The following is a 23565-nucleotide window of genomic DNA, read 5'->3' as shown; positions in this document are numbered from 1 at the left end:
TTTATAAAAGGTAATAATCTCATATTGATAACAAAAAATCTACCCTTTGAATTTGGCTGAAAAAGTGCTGCAATAGAACACTGTAATGGGTCTCCATATTCTTTTTTTTTTATTGTATTGGATGTTTATTGTAATCTTAAAAAAAAAATATTTTTTTTTTTTAATTTTATGTTCTGTAAAGATTACAAAACAGTAAATTCGAAATCAAACGATAAATAACTGTGCAATCTGTAATATTATAAAAGATGTTATAGTTAGAGGTGATGTGTTTATATAGGCTATATCATATATTTTTATATAAGTATATATTAATAGATATTCGTAATAGACTAAGTTTGACATAAAGACTTCTTTATTGGCTGCTACACGTAGAAAAGTAGTATGTAATTAAACCTAATCGTCGAACATAAAATCTAGCAAGACTGTAAAGTAAGTATTATTTTAATTACCACAAATGCATAATGTCTTTATAAATAACGATACTCTATCGACAAACAAGTTACTGTAATATGAACATCACTGATGTTATCGCGTCATCGATTAAAACATTTTGATTAGCTTTCAACTTACGGGCAATGTCATAATCTGTAATCTGAAACGTCTTAAACGCCATTACGCTTAATATTACAACCTGTCTTTTTATATCGGAATTAAATTCCATACATTAGTCTAGCTGTAATACTATGAGACATGATGCCACCCCGGTCAAGTGACTATGCAGGAATGGTTCGATAATGATCTGAGATGTAAATGTCGATATGTCTTCGATGCGGACACTAGACATCCCTATTGAAATCGTGAGCCTGACGAAAAACTTAATGAATTGTGACTTATAATGACGCATGTAGAAAGGATATTGACTGAGGAGAGTCTAATGGAGGGACAGTTGAGATTAGAATCAAGTAGGTATTCCGAACGATTACAACTATTTTTATTATTGATCTCGGGTATTGTGTCTTGTTTCTTCTTTTTCTTTAACCAATTTAATCGATAGGCACTACTATTTCAAATCAACTTGTAAAAAGTTATAGGGTTGCCAATTCGATGGATTATTTTATATTTCAATGATCTCTGCCTGGTTTATTGAATGATTAGAGTGATTATTTATTTCCTGGTTGAGTCCTATCTTTGAACGAAGTTTGTGACCTTTCCTAAACAGATAAACTACAATCAAATCTGCAGTTTAATAGTAATGCGGTCTAAGATGAAGCGCGTTTGCTACAAGGTTCACTCTTGATTGAGTGACTGTCATCTTGTCTGTGGGTTGGCGATCTATTAAGCAGAGGAACATTGTAAAGAAAAAATGTATAAATCCCCAAACAAACAGCACGAGTTGCAGGGAACTATACTTAGGCACCTACTGGACACTGGTGTAATTTGTGAGATGGTGATAACAAAAAAAAACCTGGCTAAGTTTGTTGTGGGCTCTTCATAGACCAGGGCGCGTTTGGAACCCTCCTAGCTTTAGTTTTAAGATAACGAATGCAGTTATCACCATCACTAACATTAGTGTAACATGTTAAATTATGAACGCTTCATTTGAATATCCTTACTAATGCCAGCCAACTTAAGACTGTCCAGCTGTGTGCGTCCATATGTTATATGATGATGATGTATGTGTTTTGAAACATATATTCCATAAACTGTGAACACATACCTAATAGAATAGATATAAAATTTATTGTTAAATCATGCTTCGGTTTTCAAAATTAGGTGCGGGCCACGGGGTATTCGCGCCAGTGATGCGACGTCTAAGCGTTTGGTGGCTTAAGAAAATCCGATCGAAGTATGCATAGAAAGCGTTATGTTGCGAAATTCCACTGATTATTGAGCTTTATTTGCTATTATCATCATCGTTATCAATTCATTACCGGCCCACTACAGGGCACGTGAAGAGGGGTTTAAGCCGTATTCCACCAAGCTGACCAAGTGCATATTGGTAAACTTCACAATCCTTTGCGAACGTTATGTAAAACTCTCAGGCATGCAGGTTTCCTGACGATCTTTTCCTTTACCGTTAAAGCAAGTGATATTTAAGACTCCTTAAATTAAAAAAAAAAACGCTCGTAGCTCCGAAAATGCTGGGAATTGAAAACAGCCACTCCAAACGGGAGGCCGAAGCGAAAACAGAAACAATTGTCGTAATATATCGGTTCTTGGGAATCTAGATTGAAGAAGATAGAAGAATCAGAAGATCCGGCTTGAGTAGAATATTTAGAGAAGATTACCACTTGTAGCGGCAACTGGCAGAGCGGCGCGCGATGCGTCTACCCATATATTTATGGATATCGTGCAAAAATTTGCGATGTGTCTCGTGGCCAGGCATGCCAGGTTATCGATCTTAACCAGAACTAAAAATATTAAAACTAACATGTGAAGTAGGTATGTATTATATGAAATAAGTTAGTAAAGTTGCTTTTAAAAGCGTCTAAGCGGTCTTTTTCAATAAGTCTCGCAATCAGCTCGGTTCAACAGCATTGTTTAAACACAACTAATTAAGTAACTCATTTCGCCGTTTTCATAATAAAATATTATGTTATTATGAAATTACTGTAAACGCTTGTGACCATGCTTTAATATGTACGGCATAAATGCTAGAATAGCGAGGATAAGACGTTGAATAGTTTGAATTAAAACAACATATGATAATAAACCTAATGGGGATTTTTAGGTGTATCGGCAATATCTACGGTCATTTTATTGTGATATTATTTGGTTGTGGAATATAATTTTGTTTGGAAAAGTCTCATAAGACTTTTAACAGAAGAAAGAACAATTTTGCGAAAGAAGAAAATTCCAAAAAATCAATCTTATACTTTGACACAACTTCGTGTTTCAGTTATGTGGTCCGGATTAATGCTTGTTTAGTTTTATTTCAAATTTTAAAAAAAACTGTCCAATTTTTTTCCCACAATAGGAAATTAGAGTGACGTCTAAAAATCCAAAAGGAGACCATACAAAGGAACTTCTATCCTTATATCCTAAAAACATTATATTTATTATCATGTTACTGAGTGTTTAACCTAAACATTACCTAAAACTCATTATATCCACATAACTCTTTCCCAACATCGAAGAACAATAACTCGTAAATATTTATCACCCGTTACAAATGAGCATTTTTGAAAAGGCACTAATTATTTCCACAATCCGTTGAAACAAATCAAAAGGAATTGATTTGCCGCTTTAGTATGAACACCGCAATTATTGAAACCCTGCCTTCTGAAATTGTCCAGTAGACACGCGAGTCATTTAAAAGTAGGATAGTTTGAACCTATTACATATTATACCTTAATAATAGGTCGGGTTTTGTCTAGATACCAGTGTGCGATAGTTTAGAATTCAGCCATGTTTCCAAGATTAGAAACGACTGTGAAATATATTTTTTGTTGGTATTTAGGTTGTGATCTTGATATTTGGTGACGTTATTCGCACTGCATCATTTAAATTACGCCCTCAGGTTTATTATACGAATATATAATAAATTAGTTTGTCGGGGAGACATCTTCCTGCCCGGTAAAGGACCCGCCACCCTACATCATCATCAATTCAACCAATTGAGCTCCACTGCTGGACCTAGGTCTTTGTTAGGGAGTTCTACAATCCAGAGTCCTAGGCCGCTAGTTTCCAGCGGCTTCCAGCGACTTGATTGAAATCGTCGTCCACCTCGTTGGTGGCTGACCTCCGCTGCGTTTACCGGCGCAACACCACGAAAGTACCTAAGAACCCATAAAGATATACAATAAAGGTATATCCTTTCCTAAGATGCCATTTATTTTCTTGTGTTACAGAGTAACTTTCGAATTAAATAAATAAATAAATATACCGGATGAATATTTTTATTGATAACATACATAAATATTTATATTTTTACAGATAGACACTCAGATACTGGAAAACATTCATGTTCTTCACACAAACATTGTCCAGTTGTGGGGATTAAATCCACGGGCGTAGACTCCGAAAGCAGGGTCGCTGCCCACTGCTCCAATCGGCTGTAGCTTTTTCCTTAAGTACCTACTTACGAGATGGAAAAAGTGAAACCAAAAAGCTGCACAAAAACTTTATCATTAGACGTAGTAAAGTATTACGTAAATGCTACATTATTCAAGCAGTATATAAACAAGGTTAAAGGAGATAAATTATGATGTTTTTTGTGGAAATGCACACAATCCATCATTCTGCTCGTGTCGCCGCTTGCGGTTTTTCTCGCCACCATCGCTGTGTACGTGGATACTTCTGAGCTAGGTCTACACAGGGGAATGAATGAACGAGTGAATGAATACACTTTTATTGCACACCACAGAGGAAATTCGCTCGAAATTTATTTCGCTATTTCTGAAATTCAAAACAGGTTCCTTACTTTTCAGCTTTGTAAAATTTATATAACGAGTAAAATACATAAAGAAATAAATATACTACGACAGTACACTCAGCGCCATCAAGCCCCAAAGTAAGCTTGCCCATAACGGGCACGAAAATAACTAAAATATTTTTATGAATGATTAACATAAATACTTTTAATAATATAAAGATGAACACCCAGACACCGAAAGACATTCAAGCTCATCACACAAACATTTTCCAGTCGTGGAAATAGAAAACAAAGCCTAGGACTCAGAAAATGCGGTCGCTGTTAATTGGCGTTTAATTAACGGTTTCCGGGTACTTTTCCGGAATAAAAAGTTTCACACTATATAAGATGTACCCACAAATAATATTTGATGTATTTCATTTCTTCTGGTCCACTAAAATCTCACGTGGTGGTATGCGATGATGCAGCCTAAGTTAGTACTCGTAACTGGCTAATCTTTTGGGCTATGGCAGTTATATTAAAATCATATCTTTATTGGTTTCTAAGCGACATCATACCGGAAAGCTAAAACGCTTAGTGGCACGTCTTTGTCGGTAGGGTAGGAACTAGCCACGGCAGAAGTCTCCCACCAGACAAAGCCCATCAGTGTAATTGTTGACCCGAACATTGGTAACAGATATTCTTTCGCATTTATATATAAGTACGAGTATGAATTACTTCTCATGTGGTGTGTACGTCGCTTAACTTATATGAATTTTTAATAATTATATTGAACTAAATCACTGAAGCAATATCTAACATTGTTTTCCTTTAATGGTTTACGTGCTTTGTTGCAAAAGAAAAATGTCAAGGCTGTGTGTATACTGGACAACTTCGGAATGCAATACCACCATTGTCTACTCTAGTTCGTAAAATCCTGCTCTAATGTGGAGCCAGCCTTATGGACATCTCCCGTGAATTCAAAACACGTAAAGCACGTATTGCAAGAATTCATATTTTATGATCGTTGAAATATGCCAAGCGTTTCAGCGATCGAGTCTCAGTAGTGTGCGTCTTTAAACAGAACTTTCTGCTCAGATTTTTTTTTAATTTACAGATTAGCGAAAAAAGAGGAGAGTTAGGGGTAAAATTTTGAGGTTATACTTCTTTTGGCGCATTAGTAAAAAAATTATGAGAGTGAGTTTTTAACGATGCGCGCGCACACCGTCACAAAAAAACGACACACTGAAGTTAGCTCAATTCAATTCAATTCTTGTTAATGGCTGAAGTTAGCTATAGTCAACATTTTAGTTTGACTTTAAAAAGGTTTGACTGTGTACACTTTCAATATTCAAAGTCTGCTGGCTCATTCCGGCGATTTAATAAATTCAATTGTACAAAAATCTCAAATTTAAATGTTCATGTAACTAGACCATGCGTTATAATAAAACTTTCAATATATTAAATACCTTTTTTCTATAATTAGTGTCGTTTTTTTACAAACGCAGAATAGGGCGAACGAAAAATTTTTGTAAACATTTTTATCTTGCTACGCCAAAGAAGTGTAACATCTAACGCGTGTACACAGCCAATTTTATATGAAAACACGACTACCTACTACTTTACGGTGAAGGAAAATATTATGAGGAAATCTGCATGCCTGAGAGTTCTCCATAATGTTCCCATCATCGCTATTAACCAATTGCCGGCCAACAATAGGGCTTTCTCTCAGAATGAGAAGAGGCCGTCGTCCACCACGCTGGCCAAATGTGAATTCGTAGACTTCACACGCCATTGAGAAAATTATGGACCACAAGGCTATCACCGCTTTTATGAGGCTATAACGGCTTTTACTAGGCTTTCACCGATTTTATGTTATGATGATTAATTATTAAACTCAGTCAAACTAGAGTCAAATTATAAACTATTATCCCATTTAAAATATAAATTATACAATAATTAGCTTCAGCATGTCTCATTTTCATTCCATCACTCAATAAGTTCACATAAATAAATAACAATTTACATAATTCATCTCTGAGTCACATCTCCCCGATTCAGTTTGACAAGATTCTAAATGAACTGATCACAATAAGGAATGTAGAACCGTGTTGTTTAAAATTTGTTGAGTGTATATGAAGTCTATTAGCTAATTTGTTGATTTCCCATAGTTGGAATGTTCGGTGGGATTTTTGGCGATTGTAGCGGGTTTGATTCCCATGTCGACCTACAGCGTCTAACACTTCAAACATGATCGGAATTTTGTAATGTGGGAGCCATATTTTCAGTTATAATAAAAAGTCTTACAATAGATTTCTTTTTTGATATAATTAAAAGATGGAGGTTCGCAAATCCGTGAGTGCCTATGAGCATTGCACATTTTCTCAACTGACTTGTCTTTCGTTTTTTTATACGGTGCTATAGTTAGTTTTTTTTATAGGTTTCATTAAAATTGAGTTAATCATTGACACTGACTTTTATTATTATCTAACCTTTTCTAATTTATAAAATATGTTATACACACATAAAATTAGCAGGTGCAAAATGAATACAAATAGCCAAAAAAAAATGAGAATGAGAGATCTCCAACAAGATAGCAGATACAGAAGAGAACTATGTGCCAGTAGTGACATCTGTTAATTTAATTGATACATAACCTATTTTCAATACGAAACACCATTAAAATAATCTAAATAAATAAGAAAAAGTAAAAGAAGTTCAAAAAGTTTATTAACAAAAGTAACGTGCACTGCCCGGGAATCGAACCCGGGTCGCAAGAATGGGAATCTTGCATGATACCACTACACCAGCAGTGCTTGCTCGTTGGCGTTGAATTATCTGATTTATACTTGTCGCCTAAAAATTGTCCGGACTTTCCTTTAAAAAAAAAATATCTATCGAGGGCGGGAAGCGACGTTAAACCTACAAAGACTGGTTGTGACTGCATTGATTATCGCTTTCGTAGGTTCTTTATTATCACCAGTAATAATAGTTAACCTAACTAATAGGAATAAATGACGACTACTGTTAACCTAAGATTCATTAACTCGCCAACCGTAATGCGGCCAGGTGAGACGAAGTATCTCGCTTATATATGTCTATCTTTATTATATAATTTTACTGTACGTGCGTATGTCACTGAACTCCTCCTAAACGGCTTAATCGATTTGAATTCAATTATTTTGTATGCGTTTGGGTGGCAACCTGGATGGTTTAGTTGGTTGGTTAGTTGGTATTCACAAATCAGCCCGACAGAGGGCGCTGCAGTCGGTATCTAGGTTATTTATCTATACTGCAACTAAACGGCTGATTTATTCAGTTTCGAGTCTGATTTGAAAAATTATTTCAGTTTTTGATAGCCCATCTATCGAAGAATGCTATAGATTATATATTTTCACGCCAAACACGGGCGAAGTGGCGAGGGAACTCTAGTTTATTATATATTTGACGCCGGATTGGCGCAGTTTCTGAGTCTGGGACTCAGATGTGGGTTCGATTCCAACAACTGGAAAATGTTTGTGTGTTGTTTTTCAATATCCGGCTGTAGGTATATTACAAGTATTTATGTATATTATTCATAAATTATTCATCAGTTATCTTAGCTCCCATACCTAACACTAGCTACGCTTTCTCTGGGGCTATATGGCGATGTGTGTATTGTCTAAATATATATAATAATATATATACCCAGCGCTTAAAATTACGTACTTCAAAATTGATTATAATAAATATGTATATGATGATATACCTATATATTATATTATAATAGATCATCATCACTTCAACCGATTGAAGTCCACTGCTGGACATAGTACTGCTCTTTTGTAGGGAGTTCCAAAATCTGGGACACTTAGAACACAGAAATAAACGTAACTTAGAAACATCAAGGGCTATATATTCGGCTATTAAGGGCAAACACGAATAAAATGACATTTTCTAAAATTGAATCCTAGCTAGATCGATTTATGGCACCCGAAACCCCCTGTATAGAAATTTCATGAAAATCGTTGGAGCACATTCCGAGATTCCAATTATATATACAAGAATTGCTCGTTTAAAGATATAAGATACAATATATATATATATATATATATATATATATATATATATGTATATATAACTTAGACTCGACACAGTCATAAAATGCTAAAATATAATAAACGCTATAAAAATTAATACAGGAGCTTTATATTTAGCCGTTCAATAACTATAATAGCATTTTTACCTACTCTTTTTTACTTGGGTTAGGTGGATGGGTACTAAAATCCTGATTTATTTTTCTCTTTCCTACAAATTTCCTTTAACATTTAGGTTAACTCTATAAAAATAATAAACAGTCCAATATTATAGTAATTTTATAGGTTTGGTCTGTTTCAAGATGCATCATTTTAAAAACCCGCTCGAAATCCTACCTACCTCAATACTCGATACCGAAAGTAAAATTCTCCCAAACTCCCAAAAAGTGTACCGGACGCCAGCACGTAAACATAAACGGCGCGCGCGCAATAAAAATGCTGTAAAATTTTGATGTTTCTATTCAAGCCACCCGTCCTTCTCTATCTCCAAGACAAACGTATATCCATCTCTTTCGGCCAGCTGAGAATTGCTCAGATTATTATCAATGCACTTTACATAAAGCAGAAGTTCCGAAGTCTGACATTTATGTGATCTTGAAAGTAAATCGTATAGGTTTAGTGGCCGATAAGTGGCAGGGAACGAGGTGTCAAGTGATAAAATTAATAAATGGGGCTAGATTCCATCGCAAGCTTAAGCGTTTTATTTATACAACTACAGGATATAAAACTGCTCTATATAGCCCTTGATTTGTTTATGCATCGTCAAAATTATGTATAACTAACGGTCGCATGTGAAAAAATTCTGATTATCTAACGAAATTCTCCTCACAGAAACATAGTACCCCTTTCTAGCTTTGATACCTTTTCGGGGGCACTGAGTTCGAACCCCGGCACGAACCTCTAACCTTTGGGAGTTATGTGCGTTTTTGATTAAAGTAATTAATTATCACTTACTTCAACGGTAAAGTAAATCTGGAAAAATTGCATGCCTGATATTTTTTCTCGTCTTCATGTGCTGTAAAACGTGTGGAGTCTATTCAATCCGCACTTTGCCAGCTAGGTGGAGTTCGACCTAAACCCTCCGCGTTCGATGGGAGACCTGCACCCTTTAGTGGGCCGGTAGTAAACTATTCTAGGAAAGTTCAAAGAATCCTGAAAATAGTAACCCACAAGTGATTTTATACTACTTGCATGCCAATTTTCAATTCTGTTAAGATTATAAACAGTTAAGAAATAAGGTAACTACAAATAAAAAGGCGATAGACAGTTTTTAGGAGCGCAGTTTTTAAAGGGGTAATAACGATGTCACTTCCCTCGTTATATTTAATCTGCGTGTTCGCCGTATGTACAGCGCAGTGTGCCGATTGCAACTCGCTTGTAAAAATATAAAATTTTCCTATTGAAATATACGGTCGCGGCGGGGCGACTCGCTGTATCAGCAACAGGAGTCGTGTTTCGCTATGTACGCTATGCATTGTAAATATAAATATAAATTTATTTGGAAATTATATGGAAAGCTAGAAGACTTTATTACTAGCGACTCAAAATATTCTTAGGGATATAATCCCCTAAGAACATTTTGTATCTTGATACGGGAGTTTGGTTCAATTATATATAAGTAACTTATACTAAGTATTGTAACTAGTACAATAAGTTAATAAAGCAAAAATGATTGCTCATTTACAAAAAGTTAATCTATGAAAAAACACACATTCAAGTGCATTTTTTGATAGCAGATACAAACTTTCCATACTTATAATAAAATTGGTCTATATTTTGATACTTATTATTGTAAATATCACATGTTCTTATAATAAATTCATATTTCAAGTATGAATTAACTTTCCCAACTGGTATTGGGGCAGCGTGTAGTTTGTGCTCTAAAACTCTTTCTACTATAAGAGAGGAAACTCGTGCCCAACAGTGGGTTGATGAAACAATATAGATCGATCCGTTGCACCGTCGTTTTATAGAAGAAGAACGACAAACTATCAAACATGCTTTTGTATTAAAATAATAGAGAATACTTACATAATAATTTAATTAAAATAAAAAAATATTAGTCTTGTTTTTATTATAATTAAGCATTGCTAAGTAAAAAAAAAAAGTTAATAAATGATAGATAGTTAAATTACATACCTACTAATAAGTGTTTATGTGTGTAATAGACATTAGTAGAGATCCAGATGATGTAGATGATGATGATACCTTTAAAAAGAACCCCCTATTTTCATACGCAAAAATATACACTTAAAGCTTTGGGGAATAAAATTATTAACAAAATGCTTCCTAAATTTACCAATGTCAAAATCGAACCTTCACACGCTCCTAATGATCGGAGATGTTATCTCATTACCAATTTCATCGGAATGCGAGCGCAGGAATCAATATAATTTCTCCCCTAATGGATCGCTAATAGCCTTAAACTGGCCAGTAAAATGACGCTCGAAGTATATTTTAAGTTTGAATTGTTTTGGTTAGTAAAACTAAAGTTAAGTCCCATTCACTGGTAAGCTTTACGTATGATTCAAAAATTAGACGCAAAATTATCAATGCAAATTTATGTTTTGTGACAGCAAAAATACGTCAATTTCGTTATTGCCAGCCGAATGCAAAATTGTTAAAACGTTGTTATTGATTGTTAAACTTTTTAATTTTATTAATTATTAAACTTTGCATTACTTCGAAATAGTTATGTAGTGTTGTGACACGCTCTGACTTTTGAAAGGCAAAAAAGGGGGTAAGTTGAAGTCTGAAAAAACTGCAAAACCATTCCGTTTGTATAATTTGTCCGCACCTCACGTCGTAGGAATAAATTCCACCCTCATCATCTGGATGCCTGGTATTCTTCTACTGTTCGAAATACCAGATCATTTCTACCGCGCACTTGCAAACTGTGGAACAATTTCCCATCTGAAGTGTTTCCTCAAAAATTCAATCTAGGGTTATTCAAGGGGCGGATAAACAAATTCCTTAAAAGCCGGCAACGCATCGGTAGCTCCTCTGGTGCTGCAGATGTTCGTTTGCCCGCTATTAATATAAAAAAAAAAAATAATAAGACCCCGCCCCTCTCAATAATAACCTTGACATTATGTTGGAACTTCGAATATGCAGTGCTGTTTCATGCTCTTATATTTGAAAGGTGCTGTCAGTTGAATAGTGAGAAAAAATTGCATAACAAATACGCATGCCTTTTTTTCAGACGGTATTGGATCAGACAGATTCAGTAAATCTAACATGGCTGATACTGCAAAACTATTCCGATCTAACGTCGAAATACTTTTGCAGTGTTTTACCAATCGCTCATCTTTGAAAGGAACTTTCAGTAGATAAGTAAGACTGCATAATATTTTCTGCGTTGTACGACTCTTATTTACAATGCCGCTTACCTTCTTTTTCGGTGCCTCTGAGACCCTTTTATTATATAGTACGGTGGCTAGTAACAATCTTATAGTCGCTAAGCTTGCCACCTGGTATAGTTGCAGCGAAAGAGGTGGTTCTGAGCTTTTCTCTAAAAAAGTGTACCGAGTACAAGATCATACATTATAAGAGTATGGATACTTTTAAAGTTGGGGCAGCATTTTATAGACCCAAGTTAAATGTATAATATCTTCAGTGTGAAATTATATTAAATTAGTCAGCCCGCCCTTGACGGCTGTTAGTCATTCAGGCTTTTCAGAGATGAATAAACTTATCAATTAAATCGTGATTCACGTAATTTTCTGAGTAGCTTACATTGTTGAAAAGAGCTGGAATTTGGCTGAGTATGAGCATATCCGGATATGCGTAATGCTAATCGATTATGGTGCAATTTTTATTTCATTAGCGAGATCAATAAAATTACGACGCTAAAGGGTAAGTAACCTGTAGATACCTAGACATTTTTCTTTATTGGAGTCAGTGGGCAGATATTTTACGCGGATTCTTTACCTAACTTTTTCTGACAACAGTTGTAAATGGTATTCAAATTTGGAACCGTTACATATATTTGTATTAACTACATTGCAAATGCAAAAAAAACTTAAACAAGTTATTGCTTGAAACTCCAAACTGCATTTTACATACACCCAGTGGCGTGCATAGAGGGTATGACACGAAGGGTATGCAGATGATATAAAATGAAGAAAATTCCCAGTACGAGTTATAAATGGGGCGGCATTTTATAACTCTTACATAATCCCTATTTTTCCCTCCCTTTGCTTATACTTAAGTTTTTATAACTGTTACTCAAGATTTTCTTCATTTTATATCATTTGCATATGTATGCACAGGGGATGCAGATGATATAAAATTAATAAAATCTCCAGTACGAGTTATTAATACTAAAGGGTACGCTTGTTATAACTCGTACAATGCCTATCCTTAAGTTTTTTTTAACTCGTACTGGAGATATTCTTCATTTTATATCCTTTGCATACCCTGTGCATACCCTCTATGCACGCCACTGACCCAGTATGGAACCCAGTATGGTTACAAGTGCATAACAATTCTTGATACGTCACAACAAAAATTTTACGATATTATGGGTATAAAAACCGTCCATAGAACACGCATGACACAGCAGTCTCCCAACGTAATACGAAAATTAAATAAAATTAATTACATAAGCACAAACCAACACCGTCAATTACCCAATAATCTTGTGATCTCGTCCAAATTAATAGTTACCTCGTCACTTGAGATGGGACGAAGATTCTCACGGATTGACATGATTATTAATAACTGGGGTTGCCACACGTCTGTATAGTATACGGGACTATCCGTTTGTGACAATCGCATCTTGTAATCATCACTCCAACCGATAGATATCCACGGCTGGATCTGTCTCTTTTAGGGAGCTCGAAAATCCACGGTCCCGAGAAGAAGTAGTCAGTCCTCGTCGGAGCCGACCAACACTGCTTTTACCTAAGTGGGGGTCGCCATTCCAGCACCTTTAGACCCCAACGTCCATTGGTTCTCCGAGCTATATGCTTCGCCCCACTTAAGCTTTGCGACTCGCTGAGCTATCTCGGTAAGTCTAGTTCTTCTACGGATCTCCTCATTTCTGATTTTATCACGTATCTCCATCCTAAGTGACTCTTAGCTATAATGTCTAGAGCTATTTCCTGCGCTTAATTTTGAAAAATGAAAGTTATTGAGCGTCTCCTTTTTTATTACTGAAAATTTTGGTCACCCTAAAAATAACGTGTCTCGCATTGAGACCCACTCACTCTCGGCGGAGTTCCTCGAAGTCGAACGTAACCAACAACATATTCTAGGTACGACTTTTTTCCTCCTGCTTCCTATTTATGTTTGCAAAATGAAAGTACTACAAGTATGTCTATGTATATAAATGTATGGTGATACTCCATTGTAAAATCCATCTCAAGAACAAATCTAAACCCATTATAAATAGAAGAAATGTGATAGGATTAAGAAAAACGATTTCTGTGTGGTATCTAATAATATTTGTTGAACGGATAGGTTTTCCAATTGCAAATATAAGTGGCTTACTGGTGTTAGATAAAAAGCACCATTTTCTCAGCAGATTTTGTATGAATCTTTCCGATAATACATTCATATGAAGAAAAAACAATAATCAGATAAGGCTTGGCCACATATACCACAAGTATTTTTTTTAATATCGTAGATATGTCAGACGCTGTACCAATACTGCTAAGTCTCAGCCATAAGTTCCTCAGTGTTCTAAGCCGAGAATGAAGCGGGGGCATCGAAGTAGTGGGCTTGACACATTAATTTTCCTATCACCACTGTCTTGAGCACAACGACAAGCTAATACAACTCTAATTACCTAAGTTGTAGAGGTTATAGAGGATGCAAAAGTTAACTTTGTGCACTTCTCCGATGGTATCAGTGGTGCGTTCTGTGGGATCGCTCTCGTCATCGATGATCGACGTTGAGACAAAATGATTTTGACGCGTCATAATGTAATTATTTGCGTATCACTGCCGATATGCTTTTTGTTGCCTCGTTTTTGGAGTAAGGTAAAAGTGGTCCTTGTTTTTGTACTTTTTGGATGCCTTGATCGCTGTTTTTAGCTTCTTAAATCGTACATTTATATAAGTAAGTAGATTCATCGCCCAGGCGGGCAGAGGTCTCTTTTTAGATACGGGAGAGTTTTTAGAGAATAGATCCACCATGCCGCTCCGATGCGTGTTAGTGGGCTCTAACGACTGTTTTCGTTAGTTAGTGATAATAACCAAGACTTACGTCTTTACGCTCTTTCCGAAATACAGAGGTCGACACAGCCAACCTCCGAACGAAATACCAGGACCTCATAATTCGTAAACTAGTAGAACAACGAGGCAAATATCAGAATGCTAAGGTTCCTGCATTCAATTATTAGTTTGCTCATAATGACGTCATTGGGCTAGTGTTTGACGTTGATTGTGTAAGTGGAAAACCATCGCTTATTATCAAAGCATCATTTGACAAAACAACATTGAACAAGACTGATCGGCCAATTGGCCTGCTTTCTGAGTCCAAGGCCGTGGGTTCTATCCCACAGCTGGAAAATGTTTGCGTGATGAAAATGAATGTTTTTCAGTGTCTGTGCTATATTTATACTATAAGTGTTTATGTATTGGTAGTATTCATAAAAATATTCATCAGTCATCTTAGTAACCATAACACAAGCTACGCTTATTTTGGGGCTAGATGGCGATGTGTGTAGTGTCGTAGTATATTTATTTATTTAGCATGGCATGCAGGGAGCACGTTCTACAAAATACCGCCCTATGTCAACGTAAGGTTTTAAGGCCCATATGCCATTACTAACCCTGGCAACCACGCCCTTCAGAACCACATACTGTTTGGCGGCAGAAATATAACAAAATGGCAGTAGTACTTCCCACCCATGAAGCGGTGATAGCGCATTGGGGTCAACTACACTTTCCGGGGGCCCAGTTCGAATCCTCTCACTTTTCTAAGTTATGTGCGTTTTAAAAAACTAAAATATCACTTGCTTCTACGGTGAAGGAAAACGTCGGGAAACCTACACGTCTGAGAGTCCTACATAATGTTCTCAAAGTTGTGGAGTCCACCAATCTACACTAGGCCAGCGTGGTGGACGACGGCCTTAACCCGTTCCATTGTAGTGGGCCGGAAATAGGTTGATGTGATGATGATGAGTAATTCCCCGGACGAATTCTGTCACAAAAACTATACTACTAGGTTCTTACGACCATCAATGGGTGGGCCCAAAAGATATTACTGATAGTCTTTTATCGCACTTCAGCTGACAGCACTTTCTTTACGTCAGAGCGTGAACGTTACGTTACGTTATGTCACATTTATTAATAAGGCTCCTTAGGTATTGGGTTCCGATATCGGCGCGATAACCCACACCACGTTGGGCACAAGGGCCTCAGCCCCGCCCCGCCACGCCCTACGCCCTCGCATTCGATTGCCCAATTTCCCTCTTTTTCAATTTCGAATTCCGAACGATAAAAATGTCTATACGCTACGATATTTCCCAACGCAATATTGTGTTGCGTAGTTGAAACCTTTTAGGCTTTTATATCGTATTTTTTGCCATGTTCTAAATTGTTTAAATTGCTACAAATTCTAACATAGTATGGATTTAAATTCTAACATTCTGACTGTGCTTAGAATTTATACCGTAAACCTTTGTTTCATCTAAATTAAGATATCTAATTAAAAATCAGTTAGTAAATAATTTCCTAAGGTTTTCCTAAATGAGGTACTAACAACATATTATGCTATTATTAAATAAATGATGTTCAGCGAGTAATGATATCCGCTTTGTGCACGATTAAGTAAAATTTTCTAGACTTAAAAATGTTAACGTTACCTCTAACGCGATTTTAAGTAAGTTTATCTTAGTTATTTATTAAAATTTTGGAATTCAATAAATAAATGTAGATTATTTTGGTTATGTTTAATTGATTTAAGATAAATAAAGTTGCATTGGAAAAGTGCACGCAGCGGCCACGTAACACTTTAAATTGCTTTTCAATTTGTAAAGTTCTGTAATTAAATCAGGTCATTCTTAATGATTTTCTCAATGTATGAACGTGCGTGCATTTTTTTTTTATTGCATTGTATTTAAAAAAAAAATGCATGCAAGGAACACGGCCTTCAAAGTGCCGTCTTTTGTACATGTAATTACATCTGAACCCTGCAATACTAAGTGTTGCTATGTTTAAAGGCTATAGTTTTGTACTAACTACCAGATAAGTCCTCTGCTAGGTCTGTCAATAATTACTTGAAAGAAAAGGAATGTCAATATTTCATTTTGGTACGGAACCATTCGTGTGCAAGCCCAACTCGCACTTAGACGGTTTTTAATTGTACATCTACATACACACACTCACACACGCTAAGAGTAATCGTGCTCATAATAGATACGAATCGCTGGCCACAATAGGAGGTAATTAAACCACAATCCAAATATTCTAGGCGGATCTCTCACTGGTGGTCGTAATAATAAAATAATCACAAACATCATTAATCATTGTTCGTCTTTTGGTTTATGCCTAATTATTGGATGCCTCTCTGAGACAAGTTACCAATTTTCTAAATAAAAATATGTTTGCGGTTATTTTTTCATTTTATCAAATAATTAGGCAATAAAAAGACACTGCTGAATTCAAAAAGTTCATTTTCTGGTTTCAGTATTGAGCCTTATTTAACTTTTCTATCTGGAAAATCGTTGGAATTTTTTACTGACACAAATATCAATCGGACGGGTTACATAATAAACAGAGACTGAATATGCAGTGAAACTACAATTAAACTGCATTTTCTAGATCTTTGTTAGTTGCGTGGGAGGTTCTAAGCACCTGATGGTCTGGGGTCTAGCGCTTGAAACCTTCTCAGTATGTAGCAGTCGCAAATACTGAGTCTTATGATTACCCTAATCCCGTAGAAGAGTTTACTTTGTTGCATTTTAGTACGCTGTGACCTAACGTGTTTTATGAGGCACCAGGTAAACAACTTATTTCCTAAAAGTAGGCTGGTTCTTAGAATTTGATAGAACAATAAATCTGAATTAATAACAAATTTTGGCTCCACCCAGGACTTAAAGACTTCAGGATCCAAAGTCGAAGAAGCTAACCACTAGACACAGACAGTTTGTATAAAATGCAATCTAATAGAAACACTATTATTACATGGATGAAACTCCGCTACAAACAACCAAATCCACTCTACACGTAGCTACTCTATGTCAAACAGAATGACTGCGCACCGCAGTGGCGTTCCCACAACGACCGTCATCGTTCACCGACCGAACTGACGAAATTAGATCGATTAACTTGATAAACCTATCGACTGTCGATGAATCGATACTATCGATATCGCTGACAAATTATACCGAACGCCCTGTCTGCGCCCGGTTGATAGACCAGCTTGATATATGTTTTGCTAGCATTTAAGTGCTTTTAGTTAGGTCTTGAGTAGTAAGTAGATTAATTGTATCTGCGTTTTGTAGTCGTGATGATACGCTCGAGTATCTCTTACATTGTTTTTTTTTTCAAATGACAATTGATTTATAGGTTTCAGATGTGCTATCATGCTATCATGTGGGCACGATTTATTAAACCATCTTTATTTTTATAATATTTTTTATATCCTTAGATATTTCATTATATTATTGTAAGTTAATGGATTTGCAAATCAAGTATGTTTTTGTTCAATTTAAATTTTAAGTTTAAAAAGAAAAACTTTATTAACGCTCAAAGTCTTTTAAGTTGGATTTCAAGAAAAAGAAAGTCTCATTTTTTTCAAAAAAACAGGATAACTCATCAGTAGCTTTGCCGATAAAATTAAAAAATATAGCTTAAAAAATTAAAAATATTTTTTATTTTTAAATTTATTTATCGACTAACAACTAGCATAACAGGTGAATCCATTACACCACACTAGCGTAAGGTAATATTTGGTTACTTACTATTATGACATACAATTTTGCTCCAGAAAATTAAAAAAATATTGCTCAAAAAGTTATAAATTAAAAAAAAAAAAAAAATTATGGTATCAGTTAGGTACCTATTATATTTTATTTATGTTATTTCCTTTCTATCAATTAACTTTCTAATGACATAAAAAATATTGGTTAACTTTACTTTGAAATAGCTACGTAACCTTATTGGCCGACGGCCGATTGGCGCAGTGCGCAGCGACCCTGCTCTCTGAGTCCAAGGCTGTGGGTTTGATTCCCACAACTGGAAAATGTTTCTGTGATGAACATATTAATGTTTTTCAGTGTCTGGCTGTTTATCTGTATTTAATAAGTATTTATGTATATTAATCATAAAAATATTCATTAATTATCTGAGTATACCCAAAACACAAGCTGAGCTTTATTTGGGGCTAGATGGCGATGTGTGTATTGTCATAGTATTTTTTTTTTATCTACCAAAATTTTCACATCATTATATCAATAATTAAAGGTACACCTACGGCTCAGGTTGACTGGCACATGGCGGCACTTTATAGCACGTGTTAATTTAATTGCATGCCCTGAGAAGTAATTTTAATTACACCGGCAACCAAGCCCAAACAAAGCAATGCGGCTTGGCGGCAGGAATAACTTGGCGGTAGAGCTCTGTCATAAAGAGCTCTACTACTACTAAAAATAATATAATAAAACTTGTAAAAGCCCGTGCACACTCGTCGACAATCAACATAAATTCATCATCATCATCAGCCATTGACGGCCGATTGGCGCAGTTTGCAGCGATCCTGCTTTCTGAGCCCCAGGCCGTGGGTTCGATTCCCACTACTGGAAAATGTCTGTGTGATGAGCATGTATATTTTTCAGTGTCTGGGTGTTTATATCTATATTTTAAGTATTTATGTATGTTATTCATAAAAATATTCATCAGTTGTCTTAGTACCAATAACACAAGCTACGCTTACTTTGGGGCTAGATGGCGATGTGTGTATTGTCCTAGTATATTTATTTATTTATTGTGCGTCCACTGCTGGACATAGGCCTCTTTCAAGCAGCGCCAACTTTTCCTATTTATTGTTGTGCTACTCATGAGGATAATGCCCTAATCACCACGCTGGGCAGGCGGGTTGGTGATCGCAGCACTAGACTTGATTGCGCTCATATCGCTGCTGCCCGACATCGGCAAATTTCATTTGTGCAAGTCTAGCTAGTTTAGTCAGACCCTCGTTTGTTAGTTACCAGATGGTACCACGAGCAGGTGAGGTTGGCATTTGGAATGTCTAGATGAAAGTGCACTCCCTTACCTCCCCTGCACTCCGCTACCTCCCCCCTCTACTACTCCTAAAAATAATAAAATAAAACTTGTAAAAGCCCGTGCACACTCGTCGACAATCAACATAAAGTATTACAGTACACATATTAAATTTCCATCGGAGTGACTTGATAAAGAACTAGTCTTTGATAGCCATTCGATGATAATTCCCACATTATCATACAATCCTGTATGTATTAGCGAATTATCAAAGCTTACGCATTGATTCAAAATACCAAAGATACACAGTTCGATGGAAATGTCACTTTTAGAAGTGACTTTTCTCATTTTACATTTTCAATAAAAGATACATATCCGAACTATATTTATCAATTTTATCTAAAATTATTTAGCGAACTGATATAAGCCTATTTTTATGACTTATCTGCCAAATTTTAAGATTTTTAGAATTCGTATTTGTTGGTAAAATAAGATTAACTCACCTAACATTCACTCTGTAATCAGAACAGCCAGCGATATAACCTGTCATAAAAATTTATAATGCCTGCTTGCAAACTGAAAATCTTTAAATGACTGTTTTTTCTTTTGTGTCGTATGGACAAATTACAAAGTGCCAGTGGGTATTCGCCGTTAGATATTAATCAAAGCAATAAATAAATAAATAAATAAATAAATAAATAAATAAATAAATAAATAAATAAATAAATAAATAAATAAATAAATAAATAAATAAATAAATAAATAAATAAATAAATAAATAAATAAAATAAATAAATATACTAAGCGTACTATAGTAAACGTAGCTTGTGTTATGGGTACTAAGTTAGCTGATGAATATTTTTTTGAATATAATACACATGAATACTTATAATATACAGATAAACACCCAGACACTGAAAAACATTCATGTTCATCACATAAGAATTTTCCAGTTGTGGGAATCGAACCCACGGCCTTGGACTCAGAAAGCAGGGTCGCTGCCCACTGCGCCAGTCGGCCGTCTGGTGGTTGTTAGGTTAGCTTACCAATCATCATCATCATCATCATCATACCCAATAACTCTCGCAACGTAACGCATGTCATCTGTTAATTAAACCTTAATTTATAGTTTAGCTTCGATATATTTTTTTTATTTGAATTTAGCTTTAAATATTTATAGTTTTAAAGGTTTATATTAACTGACTAACAATTAATTGTAAATAATTTATAAAAATGACTTTTTACATTTTAATGCACGCTGTGATAACCTGTAAATAGTTGAACATTTACTATGTGTCTCAACTCTCATTCCAAAAGAAAAGTAAGTTTTAATGCATCTACTGTTGGTTGTCCATTATAAATAAATAAATAAATAAATAACGGCCCACAATAGGGCACGGGTCTCCTCTTAGAATGAGAAGCGTATAGAACGTAGCCCACCACGCTGGCCAAGTGCGTATTGATAGAGTTCACACGCCCCTGAGAACAATTTGGAGAACTCTCTGCTGAGATATACATAGAGGGTATGCACAGGGCTATATGCAGATGATATAAAATGAAGAAAATCTCCAGTACGAGTTATAAAAAACTCAAGGATTGTAAGAGTTACAAAAAGCCTACCCTTAAGTTTTTAAAACTCGTACTGGAGATTTTCTTCATTTTATATCATCTGCATACCCTGTGCATACCCTATATGCACGCCACTGACTCTCATGTCTTACCAATATTATCTTGGATTTGGTGTATCAGTATCAGCATATGCAATAAAAGTATATAATATGAAAGTTGGCCTATTCGCAAGGAAGTTTATAGCCGTGTTTCAGTTATCGTGGCGCGCAAGTGTTTAGAATGCTAATGGACGGGAATCGATGGATGCGATACTAAATATTTAAGGATGAGATAGTCACAGACACGTTCTTAGGCAGAAAACTGTAACCTGTTTATTGAATGAGAAAGGATTTTAAATGGGGGAACGGTAGACACTACGTTCAAATCGGCGAAGACAAAGTTGTCGATATTGTCTTGTTGCAATTTGTTGTATTATCTGTTTTATGATACACAATACGCAGCCAAAATTTTGATACGTAATGATTGAGGTTTTTGATCAGGGTGTGCATAAAGAAGGAAAATGGCATAAAATTGAAACCTTCGCATTTAGCACTTATACAAACAATTAGGGGTATGCAGTGATTTTGTGCATATATGAAGTGCACGCCACTGAGTATATCTATAGATAGATTGATGACATCAAGTGAATCGCAGGGAGATAATTACCACCATGCTAATTTCTACCGCCAAGAAGTATTGCTTTATTCCGGGATACGTTGCTGGTGTAATGATAGGCATATGAGGCATAAAACCTCATTTGATTTTGATAGCCACAGGACGGCACTTTTTAGGACCTTTTCTTTGCCATAGTCTACGGTTTTACACCATCAAGTGAGCAGGCTAATTATGTCTTATTACTATAAAAAGGAGCTGCCAGATCGTAGAATTTCGAAGTTCATACAAAATACCTATGTCTAACAGTGAACGTCGATCGATTGTTATAATGACGATGACCTAGCGCTGTAAATATCAGTGATATAAACAACTATTGCATTAAGAACGTAGATACATAATCAAAATACGGTACTTACCTAAAAACCAATTTCAACAAAAATATTCATAATTCAGAGAAACCAAATAAAGATGTTTATACACCGCATGATAAAACCGATCGCGAGCGCGCCCCATCTGCGGAGTAAATCTCACGGACGCGGGCAGTTTATCAAGATGGGTAAATGCTCGCAATTAGCGCATGTGAAATGTCGCATACACTTGCTAACGAGATCCCGGCGAGTGTGCGTGAGCAGCGCTTGCCCGCACACCACACAGACTAACTCTCATACAAAATACGCATGGCCGATAACAATATAATACAGCCAAGTTATCTAAGACGTGTATACACTGTGGAAAAATCGTTTGCAATTGAACGAATTTTTCAAACACGCAAAACGGATGACAGAACGCAAAGAACCACGATGTAGAAACCACCTTCGCTCGTACTCAATACAAATGAGATCGTTTCTACTGCAAATTAATGAGTCACAATATGACATGAATGAGAAATGTTTATGAGAAGAGAGCTTTACTTTTCTTTAAAGTTTGAACAAGTCAAAAAGGAAAATTTAAATTATAGTGTTGTTTTTACATGTTTAAAGATCAACCAGTAAATACATTTTAAAACAATTCACGCTCGTTTTTTCATCGCGTGTGCATATCCCTTAACACCATCGCCCTTCGGCTGATTTATAGCCCCTTTATATAGCCCCTAAGTTTTCTAATTGAGCCAGTGGTGAGCATCGTCTCAACAATCTTTAGTAATTAGCGTGAGCTTATGAGAATCCCGTGTTGATGGCCCAACAGGCATGTGATTTTATGGTTCTATTATTATTGTTTGTACCTTTTTGGTAACGGGGGAAATTTTATCCTTTTTGCGGGTTACCATATGATATCACAAACCACTTAAACCCGCTTGGTGTAGGCATCCCTCAGCAAATAATTATTAGGAAAATCAAAGACACAGTAGACATAGCATGTGGTAGAGTCACTACAAACAGACTTGACGTTTCATAAGTGCTTATTAATTAGGCCTACTTGAAATAAATTAATTTTGAATTTTTGAATACCTCCTCGGGTGACGCTCGTTTATGATAAAAGCGTTAAAGCCTCTAGAACTAGTGTAACAAACATCTTCTAGAGTGACTAATGTGAGATTTCTTTACCGACGTCAACTTATTCGATCGCGTATAAGTTAACTACAATTTGTATGGAATCGAGTGAGCGCCATCTAGCGACGGTAGTTTCCCAGTGTTATAACTAGATGTTGCTCGATTGTATTTATTAGCACCTCTGTGTAGTTTAGCGTAGTTTAAGGTGTGAGCTGACTACTGAAACTGATCTTGTTATCAAGTTGCATTGATTGATAATCCCCGATGAGCGGAAAACTGTTGTTAATGGACATTGCTTTAAAGATTTAAAG

The 23565-nt window shown here is 35.8% G+C and overlaps 1 protein-coding gene and 1 non-coding gene across 2 annotated transcripts in view; both read right to left on the bottom strand.

Annotated features, from left to right (window-relative positions):
• The window catches only part of LOC120637414 (protein Wnt-6), a 185631-nt gene that overhangs the window by 73947 nt on the left and 88119 nt on the right, over positions 1–23565 (bottom strand). The gene's annotated exons all lie outside the window — the stretch shown is intronic.
• On the bottom strand, positions 7040–7110 carry Trnag-ccc. Its single transcript has one exon. It is a non-coding gene; the product is annotated as a tRNA-Gly (tRNA).

This window comes from Pararge aegeria, chromosome 3 (genome assembly GCF_905163445.1).
Source record: "Pararge aegeria chromosome 3, ilParAegt1.1, whole genome shotgun sequence".
NCBI classification, from domain to species: domain Eukaryota; kingdom Metazoa; phylum Arthropoda; class Insecta; order Lepidoptera; family Nymphalidae; genus Pararge; species Pararge aegeria.
The sequence above is the reverse complement of the archived record's forward strand: the minus strand, read 5'-3'. Positions and strand labels throughout refer to the sequence as shown.